This window comes from Xenopus laevis, chromosome 4S (genome assembly GCF_017654675.1).
Source record: "Xenopus laevis strain J_2021 chromosome 4S, Xenopus_laevis_v10.1, whole genome shotgun sequence".
Taxonomy (NCBI): Eukaryota; Metazoa; Chordata; class Amphibia; order Anura; family Pipidae; genus Xenopus; species Xenopus laevis.
Window position 1 is genome coordinate 104,494,677 of NC_054378.1, and position 27,540 is coordinate 104,522,216.

Here is a 27,540-nt window from a genome sequence, read left to right on the forward strand (position 1 = left end):
AAGAAGCCCACTGTGTAATCATCAGAAGAATCTCTCTCTCAGGACCAGAGACTTTATGAGGTACATACTCAACAAAGCACCCCAGAGTACCCTCTAGTCTAGTGACAAGCCAGGTTATCACATTGATGGCCACCTCCATTACCAGTGACTCCATTACTCAGTAGTAACTTGTCTATGTTGTTTTGTTTCCAACTCTAACTTGAATGATATGGATATGGAATGTGGTCAGAATGTTGATGTTTATATTTATGGGGTTATTTATTAATGCATGATTTTTTTTGCAGCATCCATGTGAACCCAAAAAAGTTTACGGTAAAAAAAACAACATATATTTTGTGATTTATTACTGCATGCCCCGAAGCTGTTCCAAGTCCGAATCCGAAAATACCTCCGCCACACTTTGTGCAACTTCGTAGGCTGAATTCATGTAAAAGTCCCCTTAACCATTTTAAGATCCAAATATATCAGGTTGTATCCAAGGACAAACTTTGGTTTCCCCACAGTTCAGCACTTGCAGGTCCTCCTCCACCTGTTTGAGACGATCTCCAAGTACAGAAAATAAAGTGCTAGAATCCTCAAAAATTCATTGAGGAGGGGGATTTAACAGAAAGAATAAAATATAATATAGTATTTTTTTTAAAAATTTTTTTTGTTTTTTGTTTTTTTTTTTTTTTTAGAAAATTGTTAACACCCACCGTGATTATTAACAGTGATAATAGTGTTCTTTTATTTAACTTAGAAGAAGAGAGCCCAAAAAAGTGAAAGTTGTGAATTTTAGATGAAAAATAACAAAAAAAGAATAGAAAATAAAAAATAACCATTTTAAGATGTTTGAACCCTCACGAAATGTTCAGAGTTTTCAGGGTTGGACGTTGGTTTTTCCGCGACAAAGCTATTTCCAAGGCGAACAAATAAAAGATTTTTCATGCAACAATCCGGAAAAGCCGCAGTTTTTCCCAATCTGATTCTTCGAGTTTATTTATTGATAAATAAGGGCAAATTGTGGATTCTGGTTTGGTCAGACTTTTCTTTATTTAAAAAATCTTTATTTTGATTAATATCCCCCTTAATTTCCACCAGCATTCACTGGAGTATATTACAGAATACCCACAGGCAATCCATCCAATGTATAGGGGTAATTTATGATAAACAGACCACTTAGTGAAGAGTGATGAGACGCATACAAAGTACAATGTATTTTAAACACAATGCAGCTTTCTCCCAGAATTCCTGCATCATTGTCAGTTGTGTGCGTTGGTGTGACATGCAAAGGGTCATCCACCCAAAGGCAATTTATAATTCCAGGGCATCCTTACATTAATTTTCCCATTATACTTAACTTACAATTCATCAAAGGTGGCCAAACATTGGGGTTTGGTGCAAACTGCAAGGAAGACATATAGGCACAAATATCTTTGGGAATATCTTAAAGTGAGTGCACTTTGCACTTGTGCTAGTCTGTGAATAATTGTGCCTGACTGCAGTAAAAACATTGTGACAGTGTTTTAGAGTGAGATATGGTCCTATAATACTTAAACAACTCAATTATTACTACAGTCATAAAAACATTACATTTCCTGTATTCGCTGTATCTGGATCTCATTCTCTTTCTAATGTTGTCATTTAAAAACAATTATAAAACTGATGTTTGAGCAGCCAGCTTATGATATCTAATGAATACAAGGATGTAGATGCTCTGCCTTTTGTCTCTCCAATTAAGGTACACAGCCAGCACTGTATAATATTATCTTTGGCAAAACATCCACTTGTCCATTCGTGCCGCAGGGCCTGAAACCCCCACTGCATATTGGACTTGCCAGGACGACACTTACAAGGCTGACAAGTTGCATGTAGACCTCTGAGAATAGGCTCATTATCAGCCTATGATGTTTAGTATCGTTTATTTTAATGATGTTTACGGTTTTGCAGGTCAGACGAGGGATTTAGATGATAGTGGAAGTTACATAGCAGACATACTGTGCATTACAGAACTGATCACTTAAGGTCATATCTGAAGATGAAAGAATAAAGCAGTAGAGGACCGTGGTTATACATGAGTGCTTTGGTTCATCCATTGACCCTTGTATCTATATATGACCTGTTAAATAACAAAGCAGCAATGAGTCTTCAAATAGTGTCCATTTTTCTGCAGTCATATTGAGAATGTAGATGCCTTATGGGTGATTTCCTAATGCCAAACAAGCACAGTCAAAAAATGTGGCCATCAGTGAAAAAAAGGCCTATACTAAGTAAGTGGTAAGTACAGAGCTTTAGAGCATCTAGAGTCATGTGTAGGGTTGCCAATTTTTCTAGAAAAAAATACCGGCCTTCCTATATATTTATCTTTCTTCCCTATTAATAACATTGGGATCAACCATCATTTTTTCCGGCCAGTCGGGTAACCCAGGTGGCAACCCTAGTCATGTGGCACCCTTTCCTATGGGTGTAGTGAATGCCCTTGGACATCTTGTTCCCTGCACCCCTATCCCACTCATAAACCACCATGTTTGTATTCTTTGAGCTCAATTCAGGGGGTTTAAAGAGTTGCAGTGTCGGACTGGCCCACAGGGATACCAGGAAAAGTCCCGGTGGGCCCAGGTGTCAGTGGGCCCTCATGTTGATAGACATTTGGCCTATTTCATGGCCATTCCTTATTTCTATGAGAACAAAGTGACTAAATAGATGGAATAATACATTATAGTATGTAAAGAAAAGGAGAATAGATGAATGAGGAAAGGAAGAATAATAGTACTAAGAATGGGCCCCTGGTCTAAGATTAATTGGTGGGCCACTAGTCAAAGGTTTTTGGGTGGGCCCCTGGTGTCCCAGTCCAACATTGAAGAGTTGTACCTATGAGGCATGGTGGCTGCTTTGCATTTATCCACCTACCTTGCAAATAAGCCCTTCCAAGTAGAATGGCAGTAACCAGCTTCGTCTTGTTCAAAAAGCACTGCTTGTGATTTATTATACACTTTTATGATGTACCAGATCTACAAGAGTGCTGCTTATCCTCAGCAGACATGCATGGACTCCAAACCTGCAAGCAGAGACCTATGTATTTGGCTTCATGCAGATCAAGTTTGTGGGCAAGGCACATTATAGTGAGAGATTAGCTCCCTACCTCCTTCTTCTTATTTATACTCTATTTTTATAGCTTCAGCATATTGCTTTGAAAGTATAATGGTGTTATATACATTATTACATATACCGAAACATCGGGCAAAGGTTGGCAGCTTTTAAATGAGAGGCAAATAAATCTTAGTGGCACAGAAACGAAGCAATCAGTAACTGTAGAACTTCTACCGCATCCATAATGTGTCACTTCATACAACAAAACGGCGCATAACCGATTCCCAAGATGCTTTGTAGGAGAGACAGGCTTCTCTGCTCCTGATATGGTGTCTTACACTTATAGAAGCAGGTACTTGTCCTGATTTAGAAATCCAGTAGCAGAAAGCCAACTGTTAAAGAAGAAGGAAAGGTCTTTTTACTTGGGGGTACCAAAAGTTAGGCACCCCAAATGATTGCATATACTTTCCTAAAACCCCAGGTCAGTGCACCTATTTGGAGAAAACTGGCCCGGGATTCTTCCAGCTAGCACCACGGAGCAATTATCTTCTGGCTTCTTATTTTTTCTTGCGGCTGCATGCAGCTGAACTTTATCAAAACAGTCGGCTATTTCGTTGTCGGCTACTGCGCATGCGTCTGCCCCAGGAAATTTGGAGATAGAAGAAGTCGGAAGAAGATCGCTCCCTGGTGCTCGCTGGAAGAGTCCCGGACCGGTGCAGTTTTCTCCTAATAGGTGCACCAGCTCGGGTTTCAGGTAAGTACAGTTACCCCCGAATAAAAAGACCTTTCCTTCTCCTTTAAGCATTACTGAAATTAGGTATACACCAGATTCAGATAACCCTAACTCAGAATTAAGATTTAGCCAAATTCTTATTGTTCAACTGAAACTGAACCCATGTGACTTTAACTTATTTCCTGCCAGTACTACTCACATTAGGGTTTGCATTTTAGTCAAAAGAATGTTTTGTGGACAATTAAGTATTTGGCCAAATCCATACATGTGACATTTGGTGCAAATCTAAGGGGCATATTTATCAAGAATCACATTTTTGAGTTGTGTGAGGGTTTTTCTATCTCGCATAAACTCGAATTTCGAAAGTTTGCGTGTTTATGGAAAAATCCGAATGTCAAAAACTCACATGAAAGATGACTGGGGAAAAAACTGTAATGATCGAGTTCATGTCCCGAAAAAGATTCATCAATTGAATTTATGTACCAAAAACTCTAATTTATTGAGTTTTCAGGTTAAAAACTGAATTTTACATTAAAATTTTTTTATTAACTCACAGACATTCAAATTTTCAAAAATATAACTCAAATGTGTGAGTTTGGGTGCTAAAAAAACTTAAATCGTGGATAAAATCACATAAAATGTTTGATAAATCTAATCTAAATATTATACATATAATTGTTAGGTAATAATGATAAAAAGGCTTAGCACTGGACTGAGGTATCCGAGATCAATCAGGGCTGTGATTCCAAGGGCCCTCTGTGCTACCTCAAGGCCTACCCTCCAGACGTCTGCCCCCCTTCCCTGCTGTGTGTGCCGCATAGTGTACCTCTAATCTCCTTAACTTGTGACTTCGATGGCGCAACAGTGGGTGACCTGAACTGGAGCAGTCTCTTAGGTGAGTGAGCCTGGGTTGGCAGGGCCCATGAGAGCCAGAGTTTTTTTCCCAATATCCCACCAGCCCAATCTGACTCTGAAAAGGCTGAAATATGATGAAGTCGCACAGTCAGTTGTGTGAAAAATTCTGTTTTTGCATCAAATCCAGATTTGCATGAGATTCTTGCGCGTTTCCAAATTTTGCTCAGTTTGTATCTGTTGACACTGGGGAACCCCAAAGCTACAGTATCACCACCTCCAAAACCCTGGGATCCTGCAGCAGTCAGCATTATTTAATGCAGCACAGTTGCACCAAAAGAATAGGGTGCACATGTCACCCTCAAGTGGTACATAAGAAATGACACCAGCAGGAATCATGACGATTTTAGCACAATTGCATCTGATTTGTATCATAGTGCAAGTGTAAATGCACCAGTTTTGACACATTAGCCACAAATGCATCACGTACTGACTATCCCAATGATGCTAGAATCATGGGGAGAAACGCTGTATTGTGGGTAAAAAAACATAAATTCAAAATTAAGGTGTCCACAGACTTTAAAATTACTATCTTTCGTTTTCAATACAAATGTGTTAGAGGCGCTGAATCATATACAGGTAGAAACAATAGAATTCTACCTATTTTCCAACCACCCCGATTGACAAGCCAAACGATATCCAAGTCTTCTGCCAATATCAGTTGGCTCATCTCCCACCATACACACAGTGAATATCGTACTCTGTTTCATACTATATTAGCGGCGCATCTATGGCCACCTTTACACTTAGCCCACTACACCTGCAGTTGTCAATGGCCCTTTAAATTGCTCATCAGCCAGGGCCACATTGACCCCACTAGAAAACATGGATTGTGAATGAGTCACTTGCTCACCTATAGTTATAACTATTTTACAGATTCATCACTGCAGCTCCCTTCCCTTTTGGATGTGATTTTTATATTTGTCTTTAAATCCCAACACACAATATAATGCCCATTAGTTATAGAAGTCCCTAAAATGTTATCTGTGTAGAAAATATTTTACGTTATATTTTTCCCCAGTACATTTTTTTCCATCAAAACTGCCTATAAGTTGAACATATTGTTTGTACAAGCAGGGCACAAAGGAATTTGGGCCTCGAAAATTGAAGAAATATTGGTCATGATATTTTCTAATTATTTCCCAATTTTCTGAGGAGATTGTGGCAATCAAAGGGCTGTGTGTGCTATTGCCCTTCAGGCTACAGTGTTTTAAACAATGAGTTTCACATAAGATCTGTGACATAAAGCCCCATTATATAGATACAGCAACAGCCATAAAGCACCAGAGAGCTGAATACACCGGCTTGGCCTTATGATAAATGGCAATGTGTGTGTTATCTCAAACTGAATTGTTGCAAAAAAAAAAAACCTTTTGAAAATTGTCTTTAAATACCACAGACTGCATCTTACTAAAAGTTACTTTAAGGTTATTCTCACCTTCAAGGGTGCTTTTTTACTGAAGACAATCCCAATTTGCACAACCAGTTATTGTACTGTCCTCCAGTTCTATATCTATTATATCATTTTTATGGGGCTCTTTTTAGTTGAAACACTACTCTATTTATGATTTACCCACATTGTCAGAGTTGCATTTTGTTTACTTTGTCTTTAAATACAGGTATAGGACCTGTTACCCAGAATGCTCTGGACCTTTCAATAATTTGAGTCACCTTACTTTTAGGGCAGAGACACATGCTGCAATTCCGAACGGATGAAAATCGGAGTGCTTCGATTTACGAAGTCGCCTGAAGTTTCCTCGTGAGGCAACTTCAAGCGACTTTGGAAAACGAAGTGCTCCGAATGCCATCCCGGCGGTGATTTTCATTCTAACTGGCGGGAAGCAGGGGAAGGCAGTTCGGGGAGATTAGTCGCCCCAAACAAGAGGAGATTTGTCGCTGGGTGACTAATCTCACTGAATCTGATCGTGTCTCTGCTAGTGATGGGTTAATTTGTGTTGTTTCGCTTCGCCGAAAAATTTGAGAATTTCCCGCGAAATTCGCAAAACTGCAAAAAATTTGCAAAACGTGCCTCTTTTTGACGCCGGCGCAAATTCACTGGCGAAAATGTGCCGGCGTCCAAAAAAAACCAGACACCGGTGAATCTTCACTGGCGAATTTTCATGGCGGTTTCGTGAATTTATTCGCCCACGGCGAATCGCGGGAATTCGCACCTGGGGAATAAATTCGCCCATCACTAGTCTCTGCCCTTAGACTCCTAAAAAATTATTTTATTATTAATTATGTCTTAGTTGGGATCAAGTACAAAGTACTGTTGTATTATTACAGAGAAAACTGAAAAAATTATTTACAAAATTGGATTTGTTTATATTTGAGTCTATGGGAGATGGCTTTCCAATAATCCGGAGCTTCCTAGATAATGGATTTCCAGATAATGGGTCCAATACCTGTACCAAAGTTAATTTAAGTTTATTTTCCACTTCAAGGAGAATTCTCCACTTCCTATTCTATGTGTGTGTTTAGGGCTGTGAGATTTACTACAACACAATAAACTACAGTCCTTGGTGCCCCCTTGCACTTCAGAGTAAACCTGTGCTACCAGTTTAATACTTGCATATGTAGAAGCTTATGCAGCAATTCTATACAAGTAAACAAGACCAGAAAAATGTTTTTACCTTTAAGTTCAACTTCATTTGTCTTTTATACATAAACATTTACCTATTTGTCAACCTGTTAAAAAAAGAAAGCTCAGTGTTTGCCTGAATTAAAATGAGTGATTTGGGTTGTTGGCATAGGGTGAGGCAATATATTAATGGCCTACTTCAAAGAACTCCTGACATTTCCTTGAAAAGAAGATATTTGTTACATAGCCATTAGGTCCAAAACAGACGTACATTCATCAAGTTCAGCCATTAGTTTAACCCTAAAGAAGAACAAAAAAATATTTAAAAGTCTACTGAAATCAAGGGGGAAATACCATTGGAGCATAGGTTGTCTTATTCCACGTCCCATCAAAAATCCAGCAACACTATTATGTCTTGCAAAATGCACTATGGGGGTTATTTATCAAATTTATCTCGCTATTTCTGGAAAGCCACTCAGACCAAATCCACACAGACTTCCACCCCCCTATTTATCATAAGATTTTTCAGACAAAATTCTTATATCTGAATCAGTGACTTTTTCAGATTTGACACCCGAATACCGCCACTTTTTTTGGATTTGATGCCTGATTACCAGGACTTTTTCTGAAACCCAGCGCAAAAGGATATCTTTGGGATGTCTGCCATTGACTTCTACATGATCTTGGCAGGTCTGAGTTGGCGTACTTTTTTATTCAGACCTTTAACATCATCATCGGACTTTAATAAATCAAAAAATTGGACTTTAACAAATGACCCCATTAATCTATGGCACTGCATATCTTTACTACCCTTTCTGTGAAAACCCTTCTGGGCAGACACACACGGTCAGATTCGGAGAGATTAGTCGCCCCGGCAACAAATCTTCTCCCCAAACTGCCTTCCCGCCTGCTAGATGGCAGGATAGCACTCAGGTTGATTCATTTTCCGAAGTCGCCCGAAGTTGCTTCATTCTAGCCGGCAGGAAGGTAGGGGAAGCCAGTTCAGGGAGATTAGCCGCAAAGCGACTAATCTCCTCGAATTTAACCGTGTGTCTCTGCGGTGTAAGATGAAGCTCCTTTCTTCCAGTCATTTTCATGTCTTGAGAAGCTCTATTGATTTTGTTGATTCAGTTCTGCATATGGGTTACAGTTTTGACGCTTCCTATGTGTCTGCACAATCATTAAATCACATTGGTGCAGATTCACTAAAGGCCAAAATACGCCAGCGAACGCTCCGTCACACTTCGCGCCACTTTGCCAGGCATACATTTGTTACCACTAAATTCACTATAATTCACTAAAATGCAAAGTTGCATCTTAGCAGACGAATGCTGGTGAAGTTCCGCTAGCATTAAAGTGGACCTGTCACCCAGACACAAAAATCTGTATAATAAAAGTCCTTTTCAAATTAAACATGAAATCCAATTTAAATTTTTTATTAAAGCATTCATAGCTGTTGTAAGCTCATTTAAAAATCTCAGCTGTCAATCAAATATTGTCTGCCCCTCCTCTATGCCATGGGCATAGAGGCGGGGCAGACAATTACTTTCACTTTCCATTCAGCACTTCCTAGCAATTGCTGCTCTCCCCACATTCGCTCGTTCTCTTTACCATTTAATTGTGTAGCCAGGGCATGGAGATGGACATCTGGTCCCCCATTCTGGTGCACAAACAAGATTCTGAGATGATACAAGGCTTTTCTTAATAACAGTGTCCACAAAATGGCTCCTGCCTGCTTGCTATAATTATTTATTCCCAGACTGAAGGAAACAAGATTCAAATAATTTTCTAGAGTCTAATTAAAGTTAATTTTGCTTGACTAATGTGATAAAATAGGATTTTGAATATTTTTTTTGGGTGACGGGTCCCCTTTAATTCGTCAGCGCGAGCATTTCTGAGCGATCAATTCTTATGCTTAGGTCAATTTGAATAGGGCAGGTACATAAAGGTCGTATAGACATCTTTATTAGAGATATTGGTTAAAATGCTTGAAGACAAAAGAGATCCTCAAATGCCCTAGACATGAGTCCACCCTAAAACAAATGTGGCTTGCCCCTCAAAGTGGTTAAAAAAAATTGTTAACACAAAAGTCTTTAATAGTTAGGCAATTCTATTTTAAAAAATGAACAGACGCCAGCGTTTTTTACAACTTCAGGCAAACAGGATATGATGTCACTGACATAAAATTGAGGAGGAAGTAGCTTTATTTTATCAGTTTGCCAGGTCTAGGGTGGCGAAGGAAACTTTGGCAAAAGAGGTAACGTTCTGTAAAATTTGCACTTTAGTGAATTTGTGGAGTAACAATCGCTTGCATGAGAGAAACTGCGTTAGCGACAGTCTCTATCGCTAGTGAATTGTCGTCTGTGCCTAGGGTTGCCACCTGGTATTTTACCGGCCTGGCTGGTAAAAATGTTGCTTGATGCCCATGTTATTTATAGGGAAAAACCATAAAAATATAGGAAGGCCGGTATTTTTTTCCAGAAAAGTTGGCAACCCTATCTACGCCTGTTAGTAAATTGGATGAGATTACTGGCGGGTTTTCGCTAGCGACAGCCACTTCACCTTTTAGTAAATCTACTCTACCAAATTGTATGCTCCTTTGTTTCTACTGAAGACAATCCCAATTTGCACAACCATATATCATAATGGATTTTGTCCAGTTCTATATCTATAATATCATTTTTATGATTTGGAAAGCAGTGCTGCTCAGAATATTCTGGGTGTGATCCTTTCAAAGGGGCTCTTTTTAGCTTAGACGCTTCTGATTTAGCCGCAATGTCAATACTGTCTCAATGTAAATATGCGATTTCAACTCTGAATTACACATTATTTGGAGGCTGCAGGCAGGCCCGGACTGGAATTCTGTGGGTTCTGGCAAATGCCAGAGGGGCTGCTGTAAGTTGCCATAGACAGGCACTATTTATTGGGCTGGTGAAGTGATGTTTGGGTCTCTGTGTAGCTGAAATGCCAGGGCCTTTTAGGAATCTCAGTCCAGACCTGCTGCCAGGTGTCAAAAAGTAAGATCACATACTTGTCCTTGGGATATCAGACACCTGGCTGGAGCAATGACCAGGAGAAAGATGGCAGACAGGAGTAGTTGCAGATCTAGGGCAGACATTGGTAGATTTTAATGAAAGGACCTTAATGAAGGCTAAGCCAAAACCAGTGAGTTTAATACAATGTTATGATGGAAATTAGACACTTTAATTATTCTGCCATATGTTCATGGAGGTATTTATACATGGAATTAGCACTCTATTTATCTTCCTACATGTTCTGAGAGATGTTATACATGCAAATGGTGATGCATTTATTCCACCGTGTGCTTTTTATACATGGGACAGCATTCTATTTATCCCGCCATGTACTCTAGGGGCATTATACGTGAAATTGGCACTGCATTTAACTTGTCATGTGTTCTTGGTTATTATAGATGAAATTGGTAATGTCCATAGCCTGCCACTTGTTCTGGGGGCATTATACATGGAACAGTCACTGGATTTATCCTGCTGTGTATTATAAAAATGGTTACCTTATTTATCTTGTAAGTGGCCTGGGGTATGCTACATTAAATTGGTACTACATTTACTTTGCCATGAGTTCTGGGGTATCATACATTAAATTGACCCTGCATTTATCCTTCCTCAAGTTCTGGGATTTTGGAAATGGTACTGGCCTAGGGATAAGATGAAGAAGTCTGTATAGAAAATGTTTTTTATTTTCCTCCCAGCATAACCAGTAACACTAAAAAAATTGTTGTTAAAAAATCAATTCTAGCCACACTAATAATAGAACTACCCTGAATAAAGTTTATTAATATTAATGTTTTATTAAAAAAATACTGTTTGAAAACACTGCTTCCTGTCTACTGAAAAATGGCGATAAGGCTATCAAATAACGTGTCATTGGAGAGAGCGGGTGCGCAGGGGGTGTGTGTCAGGTGGGTAGGCTGTGAGCTGCGGGTAACAAGCTGCATTAAGGAATGATTAGAACGAGGTAATAGGTTGGCAGCAGCAGCTTCACAACGACACGTTGTTTTGATAGCAACCATCACTGACACATTCCTGCTGCTGCCAAAGTCACATCGCTTCCGGTTTTGGCAGAAGGCGGGTTAGGGGGAAGATGTGGAGTGCAGATCTACAGAGTGAGTCGCCTTATCGCCGTTTTTCAGACAGGAAGCAGTGTTTCCAAACAGTATTTTTTTAATAAAGCATTAATTTTAATAAAATTTATTCAGAGTAGTTCTATTATTATTGTGGGTAGATTTGATTTTTTAATAAATTTTTTTTAGTGTTACTGGTCATTTAACCTCCAACTTTGGGGCTGAGTTAGCAGCAGACATCTGTACCCAAAACCCAGGATTTAGGGTTTAAGCACACGGGCAGATTCGGGGAGATTTAGTCACCTACGTAGCAGGTGGCAGCAGGGCCGCCATCAGGGGGGGACAGGGGGACAAGCGTACCGGGCCCGGGCATGAAGGGGGGCCCGGCAGCGCTGCATTTTTTGAAGATCCGGGCCCCCCTTACGAGCGCCCGAGCCGTACGTCCTCCCTCTAAGTTGCCGAATGCGGAAGTGCCGAAAAGCCGAAGCCGATGCGACGAAAAGACCCGAAGTCACGGAAAGACCCGAAGTCACGAAGCGCTGAAAAGACCCGAAGTCACGAAGCGCCGAAAAGACCCGAAGTCACGAAAACAGCCGAAGCCGAAGTCCTGAAGCGGCGCAAAGACCCGAAGTCACGAAAGGAGGCGAAGTTGAAGTAGTGAAGCCATGAGTTCAATTCTACTGAACACCAGTTTGTATATTTTTTTTTTTTAATCCCCTGGCCACCAATGTATTATTTTAATATTCTATAGGCCCCTGCCACCAATCTTTTTGTAAAAAAAATTTTTTTGGGGCCCCAATTTTTTTTAACTTGTAAGGGGGCCCCTGACACCAATGTTTTTTTAAAAAAACTTTTTTTTTTTTTTTTTAATTTTTTGGGGCCCCAATTTGTTTTTAACTTATAAGGGGACCCCTGCCACCAATGTTTTTTTTTAAAAAAAACATTTTTTTTAAAAAAAAACATTTTTTTTAAAAAAAAACATTTTTTTTAAAAAAAAACATTTTTTTTAAAAAAAAACATTTTTTTTAAAAAAAAACATTTTTTTTTAAAAAAAAACATTTTTTTTTAAAAAAAAACATTTTTTTTTTAAAAAAAACATTTTTTTTTTAAAAAAAAATGTTTTTTTTAAAAAAAAATGTTTTTTTTTAAAAAAAATGTTTTTTTTAAAAAAAAATGTTTTTTTTAAAAAAAAACATTGGTGGCAGGGGTCCCCTTATAAGTTAAAAACAAATTGGGGCCCCAAAAAAAACATTTTTTTTAATTTTTTTTTTTTTTACATTTTTTGGGGCCCCAATTTTTTTCATCTTGTAAGGGGGCCCCTGCCACTTTTTTTTTTTTCAAAAAAATTTTTTTCAAAAATTTTTTTTTGGGGCCCCAATTTGTTTTTAACTTATAAGGGGGCCCCTGCCACCAATGTTTTTTTTAAAAAAACATTTTTTTTTACATTTTTTTTTTTGGGGCCCCAATCTTTTATAAGGGGGCCCTGACCATCAATAGCTTTTTATAACTTGTGTGGGGGGGTTACTTTTTTAGCGATGATGTCTGTGTGGTCTTTTAACTGCGATGCGGAGTGGGCGGCATATGGGGTGGAGCTTGGTCGTTAGTGTGGGCGGGGCCCAGGGGGCCCCAAAAATTTTGTTGTACGGGGCCCCGTGATTTCTAATGGCGGCCCTGGGTGGCAGGCAAGGGGAAGGCAGTTTGGGGAAATTGTCATCCCACAGAAGAGGCGATTAGTCGCCAGGTGACTAAATCTCCCCGAATCGGCCCTTGTGCTTGAACCCTTTAACAGGACAGATATCAATCCAGAAATAAGGAATAACAAGGAATTCATAGATGCTTCCCCTGTGCTTCCAGCAGAAGCTTGAACCTAGTGTGCATAGAATTAGCAGCAATATAAACGAATGAAAAGAATATACCTTAGATTCTAAGGTATATTGTTTTCATTCATTTATATTGCTGCTAATTCTATGCACTCTTGATCTATGCATACTGGAGTACATTCTAAAGGCTTAGAATGTACTCCATTATGCATAGACCAAGAGTCCATAGACTTAGTAGCAATGTAAATGAAAATCGCATAAAACGAAGACTAAGCCCTACTGTGTATGGACCCAGTAGAATTAGTAGCAATATATGAGAGTGGGAATAATTAGAAGTGTAGCACCGCAATCTTCCTGGATATTTTATTGAAAGCAAGTAAATTAGCTTAACTTTGTGCATATTCTGAACGATAACATTTTGTCCAAATTTGAATGTAAGCACTTTTTGTATTTTTCCAGAGTCTTTCTCTCCATGAAAGCCAGGATTGCACATCTATAATTTCCTGGTTGAGATTAGGTTCCTCAATTGAATAACAGCGGCACATTTGCCTTGTGCACAAGTGAATTATTGTAAAATGCATTCTCCATAAGATATCTTTGTGAGCCCAGGCAATTAGGAGCCCCAGCCTAGGGTAACTTCTATCAGCCCATTTACAACAGTCATTACATGCAGCAGTGTCTACATATAGTTGCTGTGAGAGTGGGCCTTGATGTTAGCTTCACCGGAGGGCACATTCTGACACTGCATGTAAATGACAGCAAATACTGTAATACGTTCTATTGTCCCATGATTTCCCATAATCTCAAAAGGCTTGAAAGTCTGGTAGGCAAAAGCAATAGAACACAGCAGGAGGCTACGGGAAGGGTCCAGTTGGCAGCTTTATCTCCATGATCATTAAAGCAAATCTTTTGATAAGCAATGTGTTATGCAAGAAGTCTTCTTGCAGTAATATGGAGGTGGGCAATCTAGCACAGACAGTCAGATAAGGCAATTTGTAACCCCCAAAACAGCTATAAAATGGTAGCCAAGCCCCACTAAGACTAGGAACACACATGGATAAAGAACATTGTTGGCCTATGACCTTCTCTTTATTACAAGGTATACAATGCAAAGCACTGGAAATCCCAATAAGTATTAGAGTCGTATGTGCTCTAATGCTGCTCCCACTGGACAGAGAAAGCCCTTTCTGCAGTAAACCAGAAACTTGTGAAAAGTCGCACCCAAACACGAAGAAATAAATCGTCGTTCTTCTGTTTGTCTCCTCTCTTGTTCTCCTGAGTGCTACATTCTCCAGGAAGGTGTCATTCTCGCTTTTCCCTTGCCCCTTGCCCCTGTGAATAGCTAGCTCCTAAGCCCAACATAGTCTTTTAAAGAGCCTTTGTAGCTGGCACACATGCATCAGATTTGTGTATGACCAGGAGATATACAAACATTGATGTGTATTCCAGCATGGTGAACACAGGCCCCCATTAGACTTCCTGCAGGCAACACTGGTGGTGTTTACATGATATCCCAATTTAATCCTCTGAACCTTCTTTCACCCATAATCTACTTGAAGCAACATTTTTATTGTTTCTGTGCATTCAAAGTTGAAACATACAGTTCATTGTTGCTTTATAGCATTCATCCCTAGGTATTCTTTATATAATTACACTGTACTGTACTACATTTTTAAATCAACGACCCCTATCCACCATCTGTAGTATAGCAGGAATGGGCAACCTGTGACTTTCCATGTTTTTTAGCTTTGTCATCTATGGAATGCTGGGCAATGTAGTTCAACAATAAACACACACACAGTTGCAACCCCAATGATGTCATCAGTTATAACTGGGGCTTATTGATGTCACTATTGCTGTATTTAAAAAAAAATATTACAAATAATGTAGCCCATATTTTTACAGTAGTCACCATTGATATTGATGGCCTTCAGTTTTGTGCTTTAATATGGGCTTGGACTTCTTGGTTACTTCCCCCTTGCCCTTTTCACAATCATGTACATTTTCGCCTAAACAGTTTCTGATTGGACAATTTTGTCTTGTTACCATTCTTGCTCATGATATACTAATGCTTAGTTTCTCTTTGATGTAGGACGGGACTGAGCATTTCATAAGGCGGAAACCAACAGAATCCATGGGTTGAAGGTAGGTCCTCCTTAAGTATGTGTCAAGAAATGACGGTGTTTTGTGTGTATATTACACCAAATTACATTTTGCTATTTTCTACTCTATATCATATTTGGCCTTAATTGCAGTTGAAATCTCTTAAATTGGGTTGAAAAAAGACAAAGTCTATCAAGTTCAACCCCTTCAAATGAAAACCCAGCATCCATACACACACCCCTCCACACTTTCACATAAATTCTATATACCCATACCTATACTAACTATAGATCTTAGTATCACAATAGCCTTTGATATTATGTCTGTCCAAAAAAGCATCCCAGCCATTCTTAAAGACATTAACTGAATCAGCATCACAACATCACCCGGCAGTGCTTTCCACAACCTCACTGTCCTCACTGTGAAGAACCCCCTACATTGCTTCAAATGAAAGTTCTTTTCTTCTAGTCTAAAGGAGGGGGCCTCTGGTACGGTGATCCTCTTTATGGGTAAAAAGGTCCCCTGCTATTTGTCTATAATGTCCTCTAATGTACATGTAAAGTGTAATCATGTCCCCTCGCAAGCGCCTTTTTTCCAGAGAAAACAACCCCAACCTTGACAGTCTCCCCTCATAATTTAAGTCTTCCGTCCCTCTAACCAATTTAGTTGCACTTAGTCTCTGCACTCTCTCCAGCTCATTTATATCCCTCTTAAGGACTGGAGTCCAAAACTGCACTGCATACTCCAGATGAGGCCTCACCAGGGACCTATAAAGAGGCATAATTATGTTTTCATCCCTTGAGTTAATGCCCTTTTTTTGTGCAAGAGAGAACTTTATTTGCTTTAGTAGTCACAGAATGACACTGCCCAGAATTAGACAACGTGTTATCTACAAAGACCCCAAGATCCTTCTCATTTAAGGAAACTCCCAACACACTGCCATTTAGTGTATAACTTGCATTTATATTATTTTTGCCAAAGTGCATAACCTGCATTTATCAATATTGAACCTAATTTTCCAGTTTGCTGCCCAGTTTTCCAGTTTAGACAAATCACTCTGCAAAGTGGCAGCATCCTGCATGGAACCTATAGTTCTGCACAATTTAGTATCATCTGCAAAAATAGAAACAGTACTTTCAATGCCCACCTCCAGGTCATTAATAAACAAGTTGAAAAGCAAGGGACCTAGTACAGAGCCCTGCGGTACTCCACTAACAACACTGGTCCAATTAGAAAATGTTCCATTTACCACCACTCCTTGTAGTCTATCTTTTAGCCAGTTCTCTATCCAGGTACAAATACTGTATGTTCCAGGCCAACATTCCTTAATGTAAATCTCTCCCTTTGAGCGTGAACTCAGGTGGCCGTCTTACTGTATAAGCACATGGGAGATCTCGCTAAGACTGACCTGCTGACTGATTCACATGTACTTGTGTGAGGCTTTCTATAAATCCTGCTTTGTTGATTTGGCTTCAGGACTTACTCTGTGGCTTGTTGTTGATATAAAGGAACGTGTTTGCTAAATTACTGTATGACAATGCATAGTCCAAGTACCTTTGCCAGTGTCTTGTAAGGTCACTGCCAATCCCCAGCAGGTATCGTGCCCCAAAATACATAAATTTGTTTACAGTTTGGGTCAATGGACTCAATAATGTACTTAAATTAGTAACTATTTCCATTTAGTTCCATTTATAATTCTATGTTGAAGACGATTTCAGTTTTTATATTTTATGTTTTATTGATTGATAAATTGATCTATAAAAGAGACACTCTAATCTGGAAATGTTAGGGGAATACTTACTACAATGCTATAGATTTTCTGGGTATGGAGAATGCCATTTATTGGCCAGTTGACTGGCTGGACACGCCCCCGAGGACTTTGTGTGCACATCCATGTGTAAAATAAGGAGCTATAGTTGCCCTTTAAGGGTCCCTCCCTCAATTGCCTGTGAAGACTCTCCCATTACTAGTGAGACTTTATAGCACGGGCAGAGCCCTAGACCGGAACCAACTGCATTATTCAGCTCTGCACATCGTTTCAGTTAACAAAGCACTTCAATACAGTTCAATAATAATTCGAGGGCTTTAGTGACGCAGATCAAATACAGTGCTAAGATATTCCGAGTATAATGTTAGGAGATCCATTTCTGTCACATCAGTAATGTTTAATCACAGCGTCCGTTATCCTTTATACCTGACCTAGAAGCCACAGTCAAATGAAGGAAAAGCATATCTGTCTGATGTGTCCCAAAAGGTTTAGTGATTGTCCTTATTTGGGGTCAGAGAGAATTTTCTGGCTTGTTATTGATTGGCTGCTATACAGGTTTTTTTTTTTTCCTATCCTTGCTTGGAATCAGCATAAGTGGAATAAGCTGCCTGAGATTGGCAAACCACGCAGTCTGATCTGCTTTCTTTCACAGCCATTCTGATCTGCTTTGTTAGAGCTGCTATCTCACACATGGCACAGCAGGAGGTTACGTAACCACCCACTGCTCTCTGAGCCTGCCCTACACCTCAAGCATCAATAAGCCTGTCTAAAGATGGCCATACATGGCCAGATATAAAATGCAGATCCTGACCCTTTAGATCAAGTCAGCAACTTAACTGGCTGTGTATGGCCTGCCTGACATCTGGATGAATATCAGGCAGATATCGATAGAGTAGGTTCAAAAATCTTATCAGACAAGGAGTGTTTTGGCATGTCCTTGTCTGACGGGTCTCAGTAGGCCCCTATGGATTAACTGGTCATTGGCTCTAGGGTCAACAAACGTATCAACCCGATTTGGGGTAGAATGTAGACTACCTTAAAGGGATACTGTCATGGGAAAAAACATTTTTTTCAAAATGAATCGGTTAATAGTGCTGCTCCAGCAGAATTCTGCGCTGAAATCCATTTCTCAAAAGAGCAAACAGATTTTTTTATATTCAATTTTGAAATCTGACATGGGGCTAGACATATTGTCAATTTCCCAGCTGCCCCAAGTCATGTGACTTGTGCTCTGATAAACTTCAATCACTCTTTACTGCTGTACTGCAAGTTGGAGTGATATCACCCCCCTCCCTTCCAGCAGCCAAACAAAAGAACAATGGGAAGGTAACCAGATAACAGCTTCCTAACACAAGATAACAGCTTCCTGGTAGATCTAAGAACAACACTCAATAGTAAAAACCCATGTCCCACTGAGACTCCTTAAGTTACATTGAGAAGGAAAAACAGCAGCCTGCCAGAAAGCATTTCTCTCCTAAAGTGCAGGCACAAGTCACATGACCAGGGGCAGCTGGGAAATTAACAAAATGTCTAGCCCCATGTCAGAGAGTAGCACTATTAACTGATGAGTTTTGAAAAAAACATGTTTTCCGATGACAGTATCCCTTTAATAATTTGACAGAAAGGGATCATCAAGTGTTGCTGCAAGAAAGGAGCAAAACTCTGCCTTAAGTCAACTTTTTGCCCAAAATGCATCATTCTTACCCAGCATTCGCGTCCCTGATTGGGTCTGTTTGGTATATCAAGTGCAAATTGTGAAGACACCAATGTTGGCATGTCAGAGTGAGCAGTGTCAATAACAGTTATTGAGCCTGATTGAACTACCTCAAGTTAAAGTGCCTTTGGGTGCAAATCACAAAGAGATCCCTGGAGCTACCACTTGCCCAAAGCAGATTTTAAGTACAGGGCCCTCTTGCACCATGCACTGTATTCAGCAAAGAAGACACAACTGGCATATTAGCACACTGAGCAATTGCAGACAAACACAGCTAAAACACCCGTGCTTTACTGAATACATTTTGACTGCCACAATGCCTGCAATGATTGTTTGCATTTAATTGCTGCAACTTATTATAAAGGAACCTAATGTATTTCCACTAATATGCAGTCTGTACTACAGTGGGTTATCTGCCCCCTTACATTGTGTGCATTGGGACTAAGAAAATGGGCAAAATATGAATCATAATATTCATCTGCACTAGCACCCAGACCTGTTCATAAATATATTCCAAGACAGGCAATGCCATAATTCCCAGTCATGTAGGATTACAGTTATCCCAAAAATAACATTAACATCATCCAATCACCCAAATGCTACCCAATAGATATATAGATAGATAGATAATGTCCTCTCTCTCTCTCTCTCTCTCTCTCTCTCTCTCTCTCTCTCTCCGCCTCTGTCTCTGTCTCTCTCTGAGGCTTTTGTGACCTATGTCCTTCCCCAAAGGCCTTGGAAGACCAACTGACATTTAGAGAGTTTTAAAATTGCCAACCACTTCTTCATTCAATGCAGCACTTGTATCCACATAGCTGACGTATATATTATGTAAACAAGAAAAGGGGAAAGTATTCAATACTGCAAATGGCAATAAACTAAACTGAAAAGAGTTTCCAGACAGTTTGACGTCAAAGGCCCTTGGGATCTGTTTTTTATCAGTGACTACTTCTATTAAGGAGCTATAAACTGAATGTCACCAGGAGCAGCTGTTAGGGGCCCCTCTCATCTGAGCAAAGGCATGTGCAAGGTGGTCTTCAAACAGAGGCGTATAGAGATACATTAATGGGCAATATTGCTTGCCGGTTCTCTTTTTCTGTGTAATTGCCATAGAATATTGAATGGAGGAGACGCCGTCAGCAGCACCTTGCAAATAAAACCAGCTGCCAGTCACATAACTCGTACCCCTCTTTTAACCCTTATTATATTTAGAAATAACTCGGAAGTGGCAGTACCCAACACAGCTGCGTTGCTAAGAGACCTGTGTATCTGAGAGAGCGTTTGTGGTGCTCAGATGTCAGAATCAGGAGAAAGGTGCTTGAGAAAGCCTCAAGATCCGCATTTCGAATTAAATTTTGCAATTATGAGTGTCGTGTAGAAACAAATATATATGTTCAACTATAAAATATTGTGCTTGTAGCAGATACATTAAGAATCATCTTGTTTCCAGGTATGTGCTGGTTATGCATAAAATGTCATGTAGATAAATGCTGCCAGCTTACAGTCATTATAAGAACATAAAAAAGATATCACTTTTACAGTTATTGCCGTCTCATTAAGGGTCTTAAAGACTAGCTACCTCTCCAACATAACATGTTATTTTAGTATAGAAGGTCACTGTACTTATTACAACATACAGCAGCCTCACTAAATGCTCTTGCCCCCCCCCCACAACCTGCATCGGCACCCATCTGCATTTGTTACCCTATAAGTTTTTTTTCAATTGCTACTATACACAAATAATAGGGATTTCCACCATGAGGGACAATAGCTAGTGGCACATGGAACCCAATATAGAATATTATGAAGCACCCCCAAATTACCACCCCCTAAACCTCTATGTCCTCCAGTGTCAATCAATTTCCTTATCACACCACCTTTTCCCCGCAATACCCTCAACTGCAGCACATTTGGATTTGGATTCGGTTCGGCCGGGCAGAAGGATTTGCCCGAATCTGAATCCTGCTGAAAAAGGCCGAATCCTGGCAGAATCCCGAACCGGTGCATCCCTAGTTTATTCCAGAAATTAGGCTCCACTAGTGCAGAGAGTGCTTTTGCACTCATTACACTAGTGATGCGCCCCCATTTGACCCGCTCTGACGTTGATGTTTTAAGTGCAGAGCGTGGGAGCGCCAGGATCGCCCCAGATGCTATGCACAAGCGCTATGTTCACTAATGAGCTATTATTTCTGCCACATGCAGGGCACAGTGTAGAATGCAGCACAACACGTCATAACTTACCGAAACTTTCCTTGCACTCCTAGAAAGCGATCGGGGATCCATCGTGGAGCGCTCAATTTCTCCTCCCGGCCTTCCTTATAGGAAATAGCCAGGGAGGAGAAATAGAGTGCCGCACAATGGATCGTCACCGTGTCGTCTTTTCTGAAGAGGAGAGGAAGCGGAGATTCTGTAAGTTATTTCTTAATAAGCGATAATTAAGCGATTTTAAAGTTTAATTTGTCTTGGTGGGGTTTTTTTCTATGTATGTAAAAAAATTGATGTCACTGGCCCTTTAAACAGTATTTTACATTCGTTTATAGCAAACAAAAATTTAACAAGCAAGGTTTATAGAATAAAAATGGTATCAGAGGGCCTTTCCTATAAATGTGCACCAACTACTGACAAAGAAGTAGTCATCTGTAGGGCTGGTTTAAAGGAAAAGGAAAGTCTAAATCACTGGGGGGTACCTCATGCTGGTGCTCCTTTAGCAGAAAACTGCACTGTCCAGGGGTCCATTTCAGCAAGCACCATGAAGAGATCCTCTTTTCTGCTCCTACTTTCTTCTATACCTCAGGCTAACACATGCACAGTAGAGTGTAGACTGTCATTCTAACCTTCCCATCACCTAGCAAAGAATTGGGAACATTTAGAATTCCAGCTATGGAAGAAGTACTGTACTACTGCTTCAGGATTTCCCAGCCAACAAGGAAGGGTGGAACCACCAGCCCTGAAGAGGGCCACTGACTGACTTGGTTAGTTTTTAGCCTGCATTATTTCCTCTAAGTTATTAGTGAGTTGGATAGCCTTTCAGTATGCACGAGAAAGAACATTGTAATAACATGCTTGACCTCTGGCCCAAACAGCCGTCAATGTATTCTATAGTGGGTTTTCATTACAACCTGATTTAGGAGGCTATACCTTCAACCCTTGCTCACCAAAAGCCTAGGAGCATGAAGAGGCCTATCCTTATTTTCTATGTGCAACACAATTTGCAGGCAGTGGCTTTACTATTAAGCAGGGAGCATGAAATATTAATGATTCCCAATGAGAGTTCAGGCGTATCACCCATGCAAAGTAGAGCGCTGTTATCAGCCTGAGAGTGCGGGTCATTAATGTCTTATCACAGTAAAGTAGAAAGAGTTCCATCAATCTGCTTTAATTATTCACCTAGCAAAATAAGCTGGCTTCATACTCTCAGAGGTCCCCTGCCGATGCTGTACTGGATTCCATGATCTGAAAGTCCAGCACAAAGCTAGTGCTAACTTACCGCAGCCTGCACATGGCATCCCTAGGGGTATAAACAAATATGTGTGTGTACATATAATACTGACACATAATACTGATGGCATAGCTGATATGAGAACTATTCTCCAGAATGCGTGGGATCTTGGGTCTTTCTGTATTATGGAGCGTAATGACCTAAGGCAAGTAAAAAACATTTACCCATTAAAAACCCAATGGAACTATATTCCAATCTATAGGTATTTATGATCGCTTACTTAACATCAAGTAAAAGTGCTGTCTTATTGTTACAAAGAGAAAAAATGATTCAGGTATCCAGGAATTCTGTTATCCAGAAAACCCCACGTCCGGAGCATTCTATCCGTAATTTGGATCTTCATACCTCAGGTCTAATAGAAAATCATTTAAACATTAAATAAACCCAATAGGCTGGTTTTGCTTCTGAAAAGGATTAATATATATGTATATATATATATATATATATATATATATATATATATATATATATATATATATATATATATATATATATATATATATATACACAGAGAACCCTATAAATGAGAAAAAAGTAATATGTTTTTTTTTTTTAAATTTGGACCATTTAGATAACATGGAGCCTATGGGAAATGGCTGTTCCATATTTCTGAGCTTTCTGAATAACAGGTTTTCTATTTTTGTTTAAATAGAGGGATTTCATATTCTTATTGGTTATATAAAACTACCCCATGTGGTATAACTTTATAAAGGTGTGTGGGAGGATTTGCATTTGGGAAGCTTTACAGACATGTATATATGTGTATAGGGTTGTCACCTGTCCGGATTTGATTAGGACAGCTCAGAAGGGCTGCCCAGGGCCGGATTTACATAGTAGGTGCCCCTAGGCCCACTGCTGTTCGTCGCCCCTGTCCCCTCCTCTTTATTCGTGCAAATTTTCATCTGGACTGAAGCAATGGTGATTGCGCACAGCAAATTTAAAAAATGATTGTACCTCCAGCGCATCCCCAGTGTTTTTGAACCAATGTGGATGTGGTTGGGCAGCATGCCGCCCCCCTAAAATCATGCCGCCCTAGGCCCAGGCCTAGGTGGCCTTTCCACAAATCTGGGACTGGGGCTGCCCAGGTCAAGACAAATATGGAAAAACGGGCAGGATCTCCCTTAATTGACATGACGATCAGCCAATTTGCTGATCGCTATGTCATAGCCCCACTTCCGTGATGTCACTCACTCCGCCTGCAATGTCACTGGCCCACCACTCTGACATCATGGCTCAATCCACTGCCTGGACCATAGGCCACGGAAAGGAGGTAACCCTAATTGTATAATGTGTTTGTTATGTTTTGTGCTTGTGAATATTCATTTTTCAGTTATTCAGTATTACCATTATTTATATGAAATAATGGACCATATTCAATTAAAGAGAGCAAATTAATATATATGATTCAATTATAGATTTACATATTAATTGCTGTCTGGTGGTGGATTATGACAAAATAGTGTGCTTATAGTAAAACTACTGACAAACATACTGGTGTGGGGGACTGCATGAAGGAATAAAAAAATAAAAGAGAGAGAGAGAAAATAAGGGAAGACAATCCTGAATCAGTTCTAGATTTTACCATAGACTTCTGAGACATTTTCATGAGATAATTCAGTGAATCCAGACCAATATATTTTTCAGACTGATGACACACGTGATGTATTTACGCCGGCGGAGAAGCTCCTGAAACTGCCCATGAAACCTGTCATTTGTTTTAATGGAATCTGCCTGTCATCCATGCCATGAGCCCTAGAGCTTATTAATATCAGTGGCCTGACGCTTATAGGTGATGCTTCATTCTAGAGTCATTCTGTTTTAATCATCATAGGAGTATCAACCAAAACTTCTGGTACATTTTTGAAGTCAACCAACACAGAGGGTGATTGGCACTGCAACAAATGCATTTTGAGAAATGAGTGTATAATTCTATATACATGTAAGAAAGCTGCTTTTGAAACTGCCTCTTGCAGGGGGATATTTGTCCCACAGGCTTCCATGCAGCCTTGTGCTTTCAAGAAGAAGAAATCTTTGCATGCCAGCCTGTTTCAGTGTCTGATAAGGCAGCACAACAGATCTAAGGACAAATCATTGTTCATACACTTTGGCTGCCGGTCGGCCTGGACTTTGAACATTCAGACTTTGAAATACTTCCAAAAAGCAAACAATGACAATGCCTTGTGTTACAAAACTTGTCTGAATTCGCAGGAGACCATCCACTATAGAAAGAAGGGAGATGACTTCTAAAATACTTTAAGACTTTAAGACTTCAGAATTCCTAGGAGAGAGACACTTTATTATCACGATTGTTGTAAAAGATGGTGGCCTAAATCATTGTTTTCCCGTTACTCTGAGGGGCCCCATCATAAGTGAGGCCCAGAGTAGTCACTTGTATTTGAAAGGCTTTTAAATAAAAGTATGATGTAGAGAGTGATATTATGAGACAATTTGCAATTGATTTTCATTTTCTACTATTTTTGTTTTTTTTTAATTATTTGGCTTTTTATTCAGCAGCTCTACAGTTTTCCATTGCATTAATCTGGTTTCTAGGGTCCAGATTACCCTAGCAACGATGTATTGATTTGAATAAGAAACTGGAATATGAATAGGAGAGGACCTGAATTAGGTCAAGGCCAGACGTGGCGTTTTTGCGGCATTTTTACGTTGCGTTTTTAAAAAAGAACAGCCAGGCGTAAATACGCATAAATTGCACTACCACTGAAGCTAATGGAAAACGCACTATGGCAATTCACACATGCCACTTGCAAGCTGAAATCCGCCACAGTACGCCAGTATTGGCGTATTTTAACAGAAACGTCAATACATCAAGAAACTACCAAATCGATAGACTATGGGATCTGCACGTTTGAAACCACACTCTGCCTAAATACGCAGCGTATTTTAAATATGGCGTCCAAATTCTTAATGAGAACAATGAAAAGTGCATGTTGGGAAAAGAATCCTACGTGCTGAAAACCACATGAAAAACGCATGTTGACAGTCATATGTGGTTTCAGTGGCGTATTTACGCTCGGCTGTTCTTTTTTAAAAACGCAACGTAAAAACGCCACGTCTGGCCTTGCCCTAAATGAGTAATAAAAAGTAGCAACATACCTCCCAACTGTTTTTCATGAGACAGTCATTTTTGTAACCTGAACTCCTGGATTGTTACTGAGATGTTCCGACTCTCTTTGATCTCCTGCACTGAACAGCCAGAAAAAGATACAAAGTTTCTAAAACTTAATTGGCTTTTGGCAGAGAGCCCAGAATATGTGGCAGGTGCACTTAGATACTTTTGTAACAATTTAATATAAGCAAAGAAACAATTGTAACAATTTAAGATAAGCAGGTCTCTCGGGGAAACTGTGACTTGCAGCTTAAAGAGCAATTCACCTTCATTAGCAAAACTGCAATAACACAGAAATGTGTTCAAACTTTCATAACCTGACACATTTTGTAAATGTGTAGATTTTGTAAAACGCTCGCTCAGCAAATCATTTAGTCCCTCTTTCTATTTCCAAAATGTTTGGAGGTATGTAGCAAAGGCAATAAATTTGTCATCTTACAGAGCATTTGTTTTAAGATGGGGTCAGTGACCCCCATTTGAAAGCTGCAAAGAGTCAAAAGAAGAAGTTAAATATTTAAAATATATAAAAAAATAAATAATGAAGTTTTTTAGGATTGGCCATTCCATAAGATACTAAAAGTTAACTTAAAGGAACAGTTCAGTGTAAAACTAAAAAATGGCTAAATACCTGTAAATAGGATGTGCAAAATAAAAAATGTTTCTAATATAGTTAGTTAGCCAAAAATGTAATGTTTAAAGGCTGGAGTGACTGGATGTCTAACATAATAGCCAGAACACTACTTCCTGTTATTCAGCTCTCTAAAACTCTGAGTAAAGCTGGCCATAGATGTAAAGATTTTTAAAAGATCCGAGTCATTGTGAGACTACGATTATCTCGAAACAATCCTACAAATTGTCCATCAACTAAAAAGACCAATTTGCCAGGAAAACAAAGGGGAGCTGCCTGCTTGGCCCTGCAAACATAGATAGATTGCACTGGGACCGACAAAGATTTTTTAACCTGGCCGATCAATTTCCTGACAGATGTCGCACGAAAAATCGTAAGATGTACGATCGTTTGAATCCCACTAATTTCACGATAATTTCGAAGGATTGGTCGGACTTCGCTAAAATCGGCTGTTCGGCAAGCAAAATCTTTGCGTCTATGGGGACCTTTAGTCACTGATCTGATGGGGGGTCACATAGGACATAACTGTTCAGTGAGTTTGCAATTGATCCTCAGCATTCAGCTCAGATTCAAAAGCAACAGTTATGACCCATGTGGCCCTCCCTCAAGTCTCTGATTGGTTACTGCCTGGTAACCAATCAGTGAAAACCTAGAGAGCTGCAAAGCAGAAAGTTGTGTTCTGGCTATTATGTTAGACATCGAATCACTCCAGCCTTTATACATTACATTTTAAACTATCTAACTATATTAGAATCATTTTTTATTTTGCACAGCCTATCTATTTACCCAGTATATATTTTTATACTGAACAATTCTTTTAAAGGTGAACTAACCCTTTAATCTCTACTTCAATGATAACATAGTCAAGGGTAACTAACTCTGGATCTGTAGGTTCAATATTCATAATAATGGCCAAGTTATTGGCAAGATTATTTTGTTGGGTGGGGATATTTTCAAATCCATTAATGAAGCTCAATATGACATATGAGTGATGTTTTTTTATGATGATATAATAAATGAGAATGGATAGATGATAGAATTAGAAAATGACTGTTTCAAGTATATTATGTTAGAGCTGTGACATTACTCATCTGTAATGGGCAAGATTCACTTTGATGAGAAAAGCTCTAGCTCCAGTCTCATTTTCCCCATAGACCATAATTAGATTTTCTAGAGGTTTTTTCCTCTGGTCCAATATCCACCACCATAGGTGATTATTCTATCTATTTATAGGACCAAATATGCTGCTAAACAATAACTTCCAGTATTCTCTTGGCAGCTGCCAGTGCTTGCTGAGAAGCCATCGTAGAAGCCACCGGGCAATTCAGATTCTGTGGGCCCCATTATTTTCTTTGTGTGTAAGGTGGTAATATAATGTAATACATAGCAACCAATCATCAGGCAGCATTTACTGGCTACCTGGTTAAAGGAACAGTAACACCAAAAAATGAAAGTGCTTTATTAAAGGTTTTTATTTAACATTT

At 39.5% G+C, this 27,540-nt stretch overlaps 1 long non-coding RNA gene across 1 annotated transcript in view; it reads left to right on the forward strand.

Moving 5' to 3' along the window:
* LOC121393353 overlaps positions 1-27,540 on the forward strand; it is a 66,509-nt gene that overhangs the window by 23,023 nt on the left and 15,946 nt on the right. The window contains exon 2 of the long non-coding RNA XR_005961009.1: positions 15,310-15,362. This is a non-coding gene — a long non-coding RNA (uncharacterized LOC121393353). The remainder of the gene's footprint in view (positions 1-15,309; positions 15,363-27,540) is intronic.